This window comes from Saccopteryx leptura, chromosome 3, assembly GCF_036850995.1.
Source record: "Saccopteryx leptura isolate mSacLep1 chromosome 3, mSacLep1_pri_phased_curated, whole genome shotgun sequence".
Classification (NCBI taxonomy): Eukaryota; Metazoa; Chordata; class Mammalia; order Chiroptera; family Emballonuridae; genus Saccopteryx; species Saccopteryx leptura.
Genome location: NC_089505.1, coordinates 279,191,159 through 279,203,592, shown reverse-complemented (window position 1 = coordinate 279,203,592; position 12,434 = coordinate 279,191,159). Strand labels below are relative to the sequence as shown.

At 40.9% G+C, this 12,434-nt stretch overlaps 1 long non-coding RNA gene across 2 annotated transcripts in view; it reads left to right on the top strand.

Annotated features, from left to right (window-relative positions):
- The window catches only part of LOC136400985 (uncharacterized), a 38,952-nt gene extending 37,459 nt beyond the window's left edge, over positions 1-1,493 (top strand). For both annotated transcript variants that reach the window (XR_010750442.1, XR_010750443.1), the window contains one exon: positions 1,281-1,493. This is a non-coding gene — a long non-coding RNA (uncharacterized lncRNA). The remainder of the gene's footprint in view (positions 1-1,280) is intronic.
- The last annotated feature ends 10,941 nt before the right edge of the window (positions 1,494-12,434 follow it).

Genomic DNA, 12,434 nt, shown 5'->3' with positions numbered 1-12,434 from the left:
AAGTGCCCACCAAATTGAGTGTACTGTTTTTTCAGATATGGCAATATTTCACAATGAAGAAATCAAGTGTCTTGTAAGGAAGGCATTATTTACAAGTATTATTTTTATTCAAAACCGGGCTTGGGCTTTGCAATGTTTCTCTGGGTACCTATGGGGTAGGGGGAGGAGGCTTATAATAACTGGCAAAGAGGCAGAGCTTTGCATTCAGACCGGCTTGGGATTGAATCCCAACTCTTCTGTTAACCAGAGATTTGGAATAGTTGTTTCACCTTTCCTGTGAAACAGAGAAAACAATGTCCAGCTTATTGAGTTGTTAGAGTTGTTTCTGAGGAACAAACATATTAATGTTTGTAAACAAAATACCTGGCAGGTAGTACGTTCTCACTGAATGATATTTAAAAAAAATTACATACATCATGCATGGGCTTCACACTCTCTTACAAACAAAGAACCTCCTTTCTTAGTTAGCAGAGAATGGGCAATAGAATCATCCTCCATGGGAGGCTTCCAGGGCGGCGGGGGGGGGGGGGGGGGATGAGTCAGAGAGGTAGGGGAGACAGTTAAAAACAGAGCAGACAGCACAGGGCATTGTCTCTGAGGGTCTCTCAAGGGAGAGCTTTTCTCCCCAGTGCTGATGTAGGAAGTCAGGGCAAAGTAGACCATCGATGCCATAGGGAGGTATGTACACACCCTCACTGACGAGCTCTCAGTCACAGAATCCTTGCAGGTAATGAAATTGTGAAGTGGGTGCTCTGTGAAGAAACTCTTAAGCAAAGGGGGCTTTTAGGAGAGGCAAATAGGTGAATGTTGGCCACTGTGACCAGGTGGTGAGGAGGTAATGCCTTTTGCTTGCAAAGAAACAATGGGTACACATTTTCCAAACGACTCATCTGTTTTGCATGTATAAAACTGGCATCCGAGCATGTCATTTAGTACTTAACTGCACAGCGCTAACATTTTCATACGGATTGTGAAAGTATATAAAAATCTAATTGCAAGGAGGGAAACCTATATTGGCTTTGGTTAGCTGACCACCAATTGTTCACCACAAATGTCAGAGCTGTGCCGAGGGGGAGCCTCCTGCGCCCCAACTTTCCATTCTCTAAGAGGAAATCATCACCTTGCACTTCTCTGCCCAGAGAAGCATCGTTCTGATCAGATGTAACTTTTAAAACCACAAAACTTGGCATGCCCTTGAATCATCTTGTTCTTTTAGCACCACAAGTGAGTCACTGAGACCTGAGCTAATGTTTTTTATTTATTTATTCATTTATTTTCAGGTGAGAGCCCAGAATTGAGAATGCAAGCAGGAACACAGAAATATACCAACCACGTGACTCCTGTGGGCATCTGCTCTGGCCTCTGAGTGTGGGCTCAAAAATCACTGGATGCTAGGCCTGGCCCGTGGTGGCGCAGTGGATAAAGCGTCAACCTGGAACACTGAGGTTGCCGGTTCGAAACCCTGGGCTTGCCTGGTGAAGGCACATAAGGGAGTTGACACTTCCTGGTCTTCCTCCCTTTCTCTCTCTCTTCCTCTCTCCTCTTCTCTCCTCTCTAAAATGAATAAATAAAATCTTTAAAAAAAAATCACTGGATGCTTAATTACACATCTAAACTTAGTGCCTGAATTTGCATGTGTAAGTAATCAGGGAAATATTTGCTTAGAAATGTGTTCCATTTCCTCTGTTTTCTTCACATTAAATTATTGAGTAGCAGATCAGATTCTGAAATACTTTTTAACCACGTATTCTAGAGCCCCACCACTTTCGCCTGGGACCCTGTCAGACCTCATGACCCAACTAGGTTAAACATAGTGAGAACTCTTTTTGGAGAGATTGCCAGTGGCAGTCAAGGACATGGGCCAGAGTAGGTCAGGTGACTTAAGATGCAAGGCCCTTTTCCCTCACTCTTCACTCGACAGAACCCAGATCTCATCCATACTGATTTTCTCACTCTTTTTTTTTTAGTGACAGTAGTAAGGGCACTTGGTAGGCACACAGAAGGGGCATTCTGAAGGACCAGGGACAGAACCCGGCATAGTACTGTGTGTCTCCATTCATTTATCCATAATTTAAATATTTCCAAATACCTACGATATTCCATATTGTAAATACAGAGGCAAAAAGCATAGTTCTTGCTTTTAAGACAGTAACAGTCTAGAGGGATATCTCACACAGATAATCACAATACATTATAATTGGTACTATTATTATAGATCAGGCAGACTGATATATTGGCTACACTTCCTCCCTTCCCTGTAGTATTACTGTTATATATCCACACTTTTCATGGCTTCCTATTGGGTGGAGTGTACTTCCCTGGCATTGGTTCTGGGTTTGTCCACATGCCTTGCGTTGGTCAATGGGGCACAAGCAGTGGGCTTGAGTTCTAGAGTTTACTTATCACCATGAGAAAGATAAGTGCCCTGGTGAACTCATACCCCTCAGAATGAGGCATGGAGCAGGGGCTGTCTCAGGCAATCTGCAGATGGAGGAGAGAGAAAATAAATGTTTATTATGGTACCCCACTGAGATTCTGCAGCTGGTTATGTGCACAGCAAGAACTGACTGATCCACTAGGTCCAATGCAGGCAAGTCTGTGAGGGGCTCCTAATACAGGAGGAGGCTCCTGAGAGATGGTGATGAGTAAGCCAAAACCTGAAGAATAAGTGGTGTGTGTGTGTGTGTGTGTGTGTGTAAATGGGAGGTGGGGTTGGTCGTGGGAAATAGAAAGAAGGGCAGGCAGAAGGAATGGAAGCTGGTTATCTGGCTGGAGTGAGTGGAAGAACCAACCACCTTGCATGAGGCAGGCATCCTGAGGAGAGGGGAAGCCCACATTCAGCAGTCTGCTTGATGGTGTTCTCACTGGACAGTGACGGCTGCCCCGTCACTGAGGATTTCTTTAAAGAGGTTTCTTATAAAGAAAGCTACTCATGGGAAAGTTTCATATCATTTTGATCTGCATTCATTTTCTATTATCCATTTTGAGTAAGGGTCAAATTGACAAGGAGTCTTATTGAACACTAAGGTCCAATGTGTATAATACATGTTATCCTGGTATACAGTATACGTAAGGTTGTTCTCTGTCACGTACAGTATTCTACTTGTATTTTTGGGTAACACCTTTTATTTATCAGATGGCTTATCTTAAAGACCTAGCATTGTTGTTTTCAGAATATATATTCCAGAATCATAAAATTATCAAATTAGTAGAAACTTTAAGTTTTCTAATGTGATATTCTATAAGGTCACCAGAGAGATGAAGTGAAGAGCTAGAGATCACACAGAAAATTCTCAGCAGGGCAAAAATGGGCAAGGCTTTTTTTACAGAGACAGAGAGAGAGTCAGAGAGAGGGATAGACAGGGATAGACAGACAGGAACAGAGAGAGATGAGAAGCATCAATCATTAGTTTTTTGTTGCGGCTCCTTAGTTGTTTATTGATTGCTTTCTCATATGTGCCTTGACCGTGGGGCTACAGCAGACCGAGTAACCCCTTGCTCAAGCCAGCGACCTTGGGTCCAAGCTGGTGAGCTTTGCTCAAACCAGATGAGCCCGTGCTCAAGCTGGCAACCTTGGGGTCTCGAACCTGGGTCCTCCGCATCCCAGTCCGATGCTCTATTCACTGCGCCACTGCCTGGTCAGGCGGGCAAGGCTTTTTAATCTGTTGTTTACTTTCCTTTTCTTCCTTCCTTCCCTCCCTGCTTCCCTCCTTCCCTCTTCCCTCTCTCCCTCCCTCCCTCTCTCCCTTCTTCCCTCCTTTCCTCCTTCCTCCCCTCCCTCCTTCCTTCCCTTCCTTCCTTCCTTCCTTCCTTCCTTCCTTCCTTCCTTCCTTCCTTCCTTCCTTCCTTCCTTCCTTCCTTCCATCCTTCCTTCTTCTCTCCATCTCTAGATTACCCTGTTCCCCTCCCCATGTCTCCTCAGTTTCCTCAGCTGATTCTGGCCTATTGGTTTGGGGTAACCTCATACTAATCACCCTGGCATGGGCTATAAGAGCAAGACTGGGGGATCGCTTTCCCCATGTTTGTGGCTATTTGTGCTTTGGGAAAAGTGGAGAGAGTTAAACAAATTTCTGTTGCTTTTTATTTTTTACCATGCTGAGCTTTATCTAGGATGTGTTTTTGCTTATCTTCATGCTAGAAATCCCATTTCCCTCCCTACTTGATCAGAACCACGATCAAGCCAGCCCAAACACCTGTCTATAAAGGAAAGCACCATGCACTGAAGGCCAAGTTTCACACACACACAATTCTGACTCTTCCCTCTATTATACACTAAACCTAGATTCTAAATATTATTAAAGGTTTTCTCTCTTTTCCTTTGTTAAAAGTATTTGCTAATACAATATTCTATGTTAATTTGAAAAGATAAGGATTTTGTGTTTCAATGACCTAATTTATTTCTTTGAACAAAGAATAATGCATTTGCTTTCTCAGGATTTGGTGCTTTCTCTGAATAATGTAATGTTAGAGAAGCATTATAGACTTAACAGAATTAGATCACCTCACATATGTTTTCTCTACTCATCTAAAACCCACATCATATGAAATGGTAATAATAAGAGCCATTTCCACTTGTAATGCATACTGAAAATTGACTTGGTCATAACTCACAAGCACATCATTAACACATAGTTAAGAGTGTAAATGCCTTTTCTCTTTTTCCTTTTTTTTTTTTTTTTTTTTTTGGTTTAGAACAATTTTAACTAAATGTGGTGTATACTTTTCTGAAATTTGACTAACATCTTGACTACATACTCCTTCAATAATATCTATAAACTCAAAATTCAGAAGGTTCTTTTTCTTCTAACAAGTACAAAATTGTCAAGAATGACCTTAAAAGCTCAATGACTTAACTACTATATATTATTGAGTCAGTAATTAAAAGGAGAAACCAGTCAGTCATGTGCCAAGGAGTTTTACCCATGAAAATGTCCCAGAGTTAGAAGCTATGCAGGTCATATAACTGGGAAGTTAAAATTAACAACCAGAAAAATAACTGGCTTTGCCCTTAGCATTTCTCTTGGATAAAACTTGGCTTTGGGGCAGTTTATAATCTGGGTTCTAGCCGCAATTAGACATGTGACCTTGGGCAAATCACATAAGCCTCTGTGGTCTCAGACTCCTCATTTGTGAAATTAGAAGGTTGAACCAAGTTAGCTTAAAATTTCTGCCTATTTCTATGTCTAGCACTTAAAGTTATTATTCCAAGAGCAGGTAGTTGTCATTTATTCTCCAAATCCACTTAGATGAGAACCAGGGAGAAGGAGGTCAAAATTGTAGCAAGTAACACCCAGGTTGAATTTAAAGAAACTTGTTATAGAAAGACCTATTAACTATGAATCCAAATTTTATAGTTAATATATCATAGCTGTTCTTTTTTTTTTTCTTTTTTTTCCTGAAGCTGGAAATGGGGAGAGACAGTCAGACAGACTCCCGCATGTGCCCGACCGGGATCCACCCGGCACACCCACCAGGGGCGAAGCTCTGCCCACCAGGAGGCGATGCTCTGCCCCTCCGGGGCGTCGCTCTGCGGCGACCAGAGCCACTCTAGCGCCTGGGGCAGAGGCCAAGGAGCCATCCCCAGCGCCTGGGCCATCTTTGCTCCAATGGAGCCTCGGCTGCAGGAGGGGAAGAGAGAGACAAAGAGGAAGGAGGGGGTGGGGGTGGAGAAGCAAATGGGCGCTTCTCCTATGTGCCCTGGCCGGGAATCGAACCCGGGTCCCCCGCACGCCAGGCCGACGCTCTACCGCTGAGCCAACCGGCCAGGGCCTCTTTTAGGTTCTTAAGAATGAATTGATAATATAAAGTCTTATTTGGTTACATCTATTTCTCTCAGAGCCTAGCGTCTTACAAAGGGATAAACCCTTTCAGAAACAAGAGCGGGTATTACACAAGTGACTTTTGTTTAATATCTTCCTTAGAACTCTTTGGTTACTAGTAACTACCACCAACTTACGTGAATTTCAGTAACACTTTTTGTTTTAAGGAGACAGAGATAACTCATGGAACCTAAGAACAGAAATGCAACTGGACCTCGGGAGAGGTCTGCAGCCAGGAAGAGAGAAGTTGTGAGGAGCCTTGTTGGGGTCCTCTTTCCATCTCTTGTTGATACTCCTCTCTAATTATTGCCTACTTTCTCTTTCCTCTCTGCAGAACTTGCAGCCTCAGAGAGAAGGTTTTCCTTTCCCAATCACCACTTAACACATACACCCTGTTTCAGAAGATAAAAGTTTACTTTGTCTTTATATATTAATTAGAAAATTTTCAGTCTAAAGTCCAAATTCCTAAAGAAAGAATCTGATTGCTCTGATAGGCTCGGTATGGTCAAGCTTTCATCACTGCTCCAATCCACTGCAGCCGAGGGGATAGAGTCATATGTTAGACTGGGTTGTGGAGAGGGGACTCTGAAATGCACAACTCTAAGGGCTACTTTTCACATTGAATTGTATGTGACTGATGTCCAGTGGTGTTACTCTGTGGGAGGTTCTTACTGATAGCCAAAAGGCATTTACTATGCACAATGCACTGTAGTTGCTAGAAAATCAGCCTCCTTCTCAGTACAACTCCCTCTCACTTAGCAGACTTAGTAAGTGTCCTCTGCTCAAGGGCCAGAAGTTCCTCCAATGTGTCAGACCTATGGCACCTGTCTGATTCTTCATAGTGCTGTGTCCTTGTGCCTGAGATGAACATCTGGTGAGAGCTGAGACAGTAGAGCTACCGTGTTCCCTCTCTGAAAGCCACCACAATGCCATGATGGCTCTTAAGGCTTCTATGGGACCATTCCTTCTTCTTCCTCACTTAGAAGCAAGGATTCCAAGTGTGTGATTTCCTTTGGTGCTACATTCTAGAATTCAGCATTTTCTTGGCTTCCCCTGAACAACCAGCCGGAAACTCAACCTGCACTGAGAAGAGACAGTCCTCCCGGTAACACCAAGCCATGTGTTTCTCCTCCAGAACACGCAGGCCCATTGGACGTGAACCAGTATTAAACATTTTTTAATTTATTTTCTTTGATTCAGAACTTCTTTATGCAGATTTATGAGCACTAGACATGGAGATCGATTTAATTCTCCCTAATTCTGCCTTATTTAACTTGGCCATTCCTGGGACGGAGCTTTTGCTGAAGTGGCTACACTTACAATATCAAACCTTTGAAAAGCTGAGAGCTGCTTTGTTTGGTGCTTGGCATCTAGTGCATGTAAAATAGCCTGGATCTGATATTTCCTTTCCTCTAAGTAAGAACACATCTCTTGAAAAGGTTTGGTATGGTCTTGCCAAAGAAGGAAGCAGGAAACTCAAGCCAGCCTGGAGTTTCATGAGCTATGGAAAACTGGCTAAATTCACCATGAAAATAATTTGGAAACATGAAGTGAGTACAGAGCAGCTTCTTCCTAACCCAGTTCGTTCTAGCCTCTGCAAATACTATGCATTAATGTATATTTGCTGAAAAAGGTCATTTACGTTGAAATCTTATTAATTCATATGAGCCTAGTTCAGAATCATGATCATCTGAACAAGCGTTAGGAAGCGTTTCCCTCTGACGTATCTTTGAAAAATAATGTTGGTAATAGAATTAATGATACAGACAAATAGTAGACTAGACTCTTCTTAAGTGATTAACAACTTAATTTGCATATAATGCATACATTTTAAATGGTCCCATGTTTTTATTAAACTAAGTCTAAAGTGTTAAAACATCAACTACATTGGAAACATCCTGTAATCAAGACTTTCATCGCTTCAGCAGTCCCACATTTTAGTGTGAATTAGTGAGGCTCATTCCGGTACTTCCAAACTCCTGGGAGTTTCTAAATGTGCACTACTCACAGGCCTTTGCAAAGGTCACAGTTGGTTGTTCAAATTAAGTTTATCAGTTTGGATTCTAGTTTTGTTCAGTTACCCCACATTTCCCCCCTCTTCCAGCGTTCTCTTCTTTTCCTAGAATATTATACGTGGATTTATTTTTTGTTTATTTGATAACTTGAATTTTGAAAGTCTCATACACAGACATTAATAAATGTGATGAGAAGATTTGATTTTATATACCATCACAGCATTAATTACCTTAAGAATGCCTATGTGCCAAGAAGGCTGAGCTTGATGCCAGTGATTCAAAGATCAAAGAGACACAGTAAGTCCCAAGAAGAAAGACAAATAAAATAACAATAACATATAGAATATTGCAATGATGAAAGGTTTATAATACTATGGGAGTATGAAGATGGGAATAATTAACTGGGAAAGTTGAGGAAAGTTCACTGAAGAAGTAACAAATGGGCAGTGTCTTCAAGGTTGTGTAGGAGTTCTCTAGGGAGGTAATGCAGAAAGTTACTTCCAACAAGGGGCATGGGAACTCTGACATATCAGAGATCATGCCCTTGATGAGACTTGGAGCAGAGGTTCCTGGTAGGAGATGAGGCCTTGGACAGGATGGGCTGTCTGTAGAGGAGCTTCTATGCCATGATAAGGAAGTTGGGTTTTATCCTGTGGCCACTGGTTTGTAGGTTTGTTTGTTTGTTTAAGGAACATGTTTCTTTTTCAATGAAATATTTCAGCCAAGATCCAAAATACAAGAGATAGAGGAGGAGCAGCTCCTTTGAATTGGAGGGAAGGAGATTGGGGTTCGTTTGGCTTAGCTCTTAGGAGCTCCCTACAAAAGACTATCTAAAAGCCAAGCTGCAAGACAAAGTGGGAGGGAGACACTTATGCACAGAAGTGATCCAACGCTGGGCACGTGTCTGAAAGGCCAATGTGGCCACTCTGTTGGGACCATAGGGAAACAGGAAGCAGAGGGACTCATTTGGGGCCTATATGCACATGTGCAAAGGTAGGACCAGAAGAGAGCAGCTCACGGTGGGAGTGGATGATATTTTTAAAGTAGGACTGTGGGAGGAAGCAAAGGATGCATTAAGGGTGATTCTGAAGTTTCCTCCAGCTTCTGATGGGGCGAGCATTAATACTGGAGCTTCCAGATCCATTTGACAAGAATGGCTCCTTTTGATTTTAGAATGAGTGGTTTCACTCTGATTGAGAACCCTGTAGTCAAGTTTGGAATGTGTCAGATTCTCTTGAAGAAGGAAAATGCCATGATTAGAGACTCATTTTTAAGATCTTTTGTGTTTTTGAATATGAAAAGATTTTTTTTCAGAGGCAAATTGCATACTGAATAGGAACTAATGATGGTTTGAACTATTCCCACTACCCCCACCGCCCTCTCTCCTTCCTTGTGTTTAAGCAGTAGTGAGTGGGAGACAAAACTCTAATCATGTCTGCAAATGGCCTCTCTCTGCTACACATATTACTTGAGGAGTATGTAAAAGATGCAGATCACCATTTAAAAAAGAGCCCTGAGAAACGTCAAAATATGGTTTATTATGTGGAAGACTTGTTGGCAGTTTGACTTTTAAAGCATCCAAAATAAAGTTCTTTGATGGAAAACATTTACTTAATTTTCATCAGTGAACTCCTGGAACTCACATTTACAAGGAAGTAAGACTATTTTATTTCCAGAAACAAATGCTGTGATTGCCCTTGTCTCCCGTTTCTTGTGACGTGTACCCTCTGAGTTAGACCAAGTAATAAAGTAGCATAAAGCAGCTTTGTTTTTTCCTTCCCTTGGAGGAAGCAATTTTGTGACTATAAAGAGGATATTCTAGCACTAAGGAATTAACTGCATAGGTTCTGTTCACCCTTGGCTAGCTGGCCAGAATGCATGCCAACACTAGGGTATCCTAGCGTGAACAAGAATGCTATTTTGGTCTGTTGTAAAGAACTGTGGAAAGCAGAATTTGGACTCTTTTATCACATCCGTCAGCAACCACAAAACAAATGTTATTGCAGAATGAGGACTGTGGATGTACAAATACTAAAACTGAAATGAAATGAAGATTATAGAGACATTTTTCTAGTTTAATGAGTACCAAAGCTTTGCCTGTGCTTTTTCTTTTTTGGAACCCAAATGCTTCTACACAGCGTTGGATGTTTGCAGAGTTTGATGAGGGCCAGGTGTAGAGGAGGAACTGATGAATTCCACTGCTTCTCTCTCCAAACCATGATGGGAGGGGGAGGACAAAACAGCCCATTATGTGTGATAGCAAACAACCTTTCTTAAAATGAAATAAAGACTGACTACCCGGAAGAAGTTACCTAGAGAATTTAATAATCTCAAGATAATTAATTAGATTCCTTTTTTGAGAGTTTCTCTGGAGAATATTGCCCTTTTCAAAGAAACGATTATAAGAGCTTTTAGTGGGGGCAATCAAGTCCCCAGAGAGAGAAAGGATCCCAAAATGACCGAAGTGGCCAGCTGACGCTGTTCCCCTGACCAAGTATACCCTGTGTGCATGCGTACACTTAATCTTTGGGTCTTCCTCTGGAATTTAAGTAGAAAATTTTGACAACAGAGTGGGGATGCAGGAGGGAAAGGGGGGTGGATGGGGGAGGTGGAGGAGGGAGAGGGAGGATAGATGGTGATGGAGGAGACTTGACTTGGGGTGGTGAACACACAATGCAGTATAGAGATGATGTATTATAGAACTGTACACCTGAAACCTGCGTAAGTTTATTAGCCAATGTCACCCCAATATGTTCAATAAAAATTTTTTAAAAAAATCTCTAGGGTTCTCTTGTTCATGGAATTAAATGTTTGTAAGATTCTGTGATTTATAATAGACATTAAATGTTACCTCCCTTTCACAGAACTATTAGCTTTAATGAGTTAACCACTTTGCTTCCCTTAAATAAACAAATGGTAAAGAGTATTGGACTAAATTTCCTCAGTACTAACATATTTCCCCATCTGCCTGAAATTTCATAATTAGAGATTCATTCCTTTAGGTTAAAAATTTCCTCTCTCCTTTAAATTTTAGATTTTTCTGTGACCAAAATCACATCAAATCCCTCATGTGAACTTGTTTAATTTAAAACAATTAGAAAGCTCTACACAAGAGTGTAAGGATGTAGAGCAGTGGTAGTCAACCTGGTCCCTACCGCCCACTAGTGGGTGTTCCAGCTTTCATGGTGGGCGGTAGCAGAGCAACCAAAGTATAAATAAAAAGATAGATTTAACTATAGTAAGTTGTTTTATAAAGATTTATTCTGCCAAATTTAGCAAAAATTTGACATAAAGTACTTGGTAAGTAATTATTATTATATGCTTTAACTTGCTTTAACTCTGCTTTATAAATTTTATAAAGTAAAGTTACTTCCCTACTTTATAAATCACCATTACTGCGAAGCCGGTGGATGGTTAGAAAACTTTACTACTAACAGAGATACAAAAGTGGGCGGTAGGTATAAAAAGGTTAACTACTCCTGCTGTAGAGCAACAAGGACTCCTGTGCAATGTGGTTGGAGTGTAGGTGCTAGAGCCACTTTCTAAAACAGTTTGGGAATATCTATTGCTGGCTAAGATGGGGCAATAGGGACTGAAATCATCTGCCTGCTTGAAAAAGGAAAAACCTTAAAAAAGACCATAAATTAAATGAAATAATGATTTTCAGGGCACTGAAATCAGACAGTGAAGGACAGTGAATGAATTTTGTGAAGGACACAAACATTGAGGCCATAACAACATAATGACGAAATACTGCTACATTCAGTGCTTGCATTGCAATGTTGTTTTCTGTTCATATTTGCATCAAACATAGGACAATGACATGCCACACTGTTTGAATGAAGGTTTTGCAAGGCAGAAAAAAGGGGTGGGGTGAGGGCATTGAGTTAACACACCCCCATGATGACATAGGCGTGCCTAAGCAGCACTGACTTCTATTCCTGTAGGAAATGAGCAAATATCTTTGTTTATACCAGCTTGTAGTCAATGAAGAGGAAATGCATAGTGGAAATGTTTCTGTTTCTGATTCACACTACAGTTTTATTCGATTCCCAGGAAATGCAGGTTTTCAAACATACCACAAATGTAGCCTCCTCTTTGAGCATTTAAGGCAACTTTATATGGTCATCAAGCGATAGATCATCAAAACTGGCATCTGAGGATTGCTCACCAACAGAACTTATTATTGTTCTTAAATTTGAAGTTTGTTCATCGTGAGCTAGAAAATTCTTTTTATAGTATACTTATACTAATAAGTACTCTCTACAATCGCTTGCCAAGGTCAAAATCTAGAACTGGAACTAAGCCTTAAACCATTTTGGTCATTTCATGTCCCTAAAACAATATCATCAGGTGTAACAATTTGTTATTGTTACTAAATAATTTAATAAATGTGTGCTTTTGTACTTTTGTTTGTACTGATTTTAAAATTTGTTTTGGTTTTATGGTTGACTAAAACCTGTAAGGATAGAGACTCTAACTAGTTTTATATTTATTAAACAATATCATAACAAAACAATGCTGAGAATCTATAGGCCTTCTCTTTCTTTATCAATGTCTGTGTCTTATGTTTGAGAACTATTTGATTAGCCAAATGAAG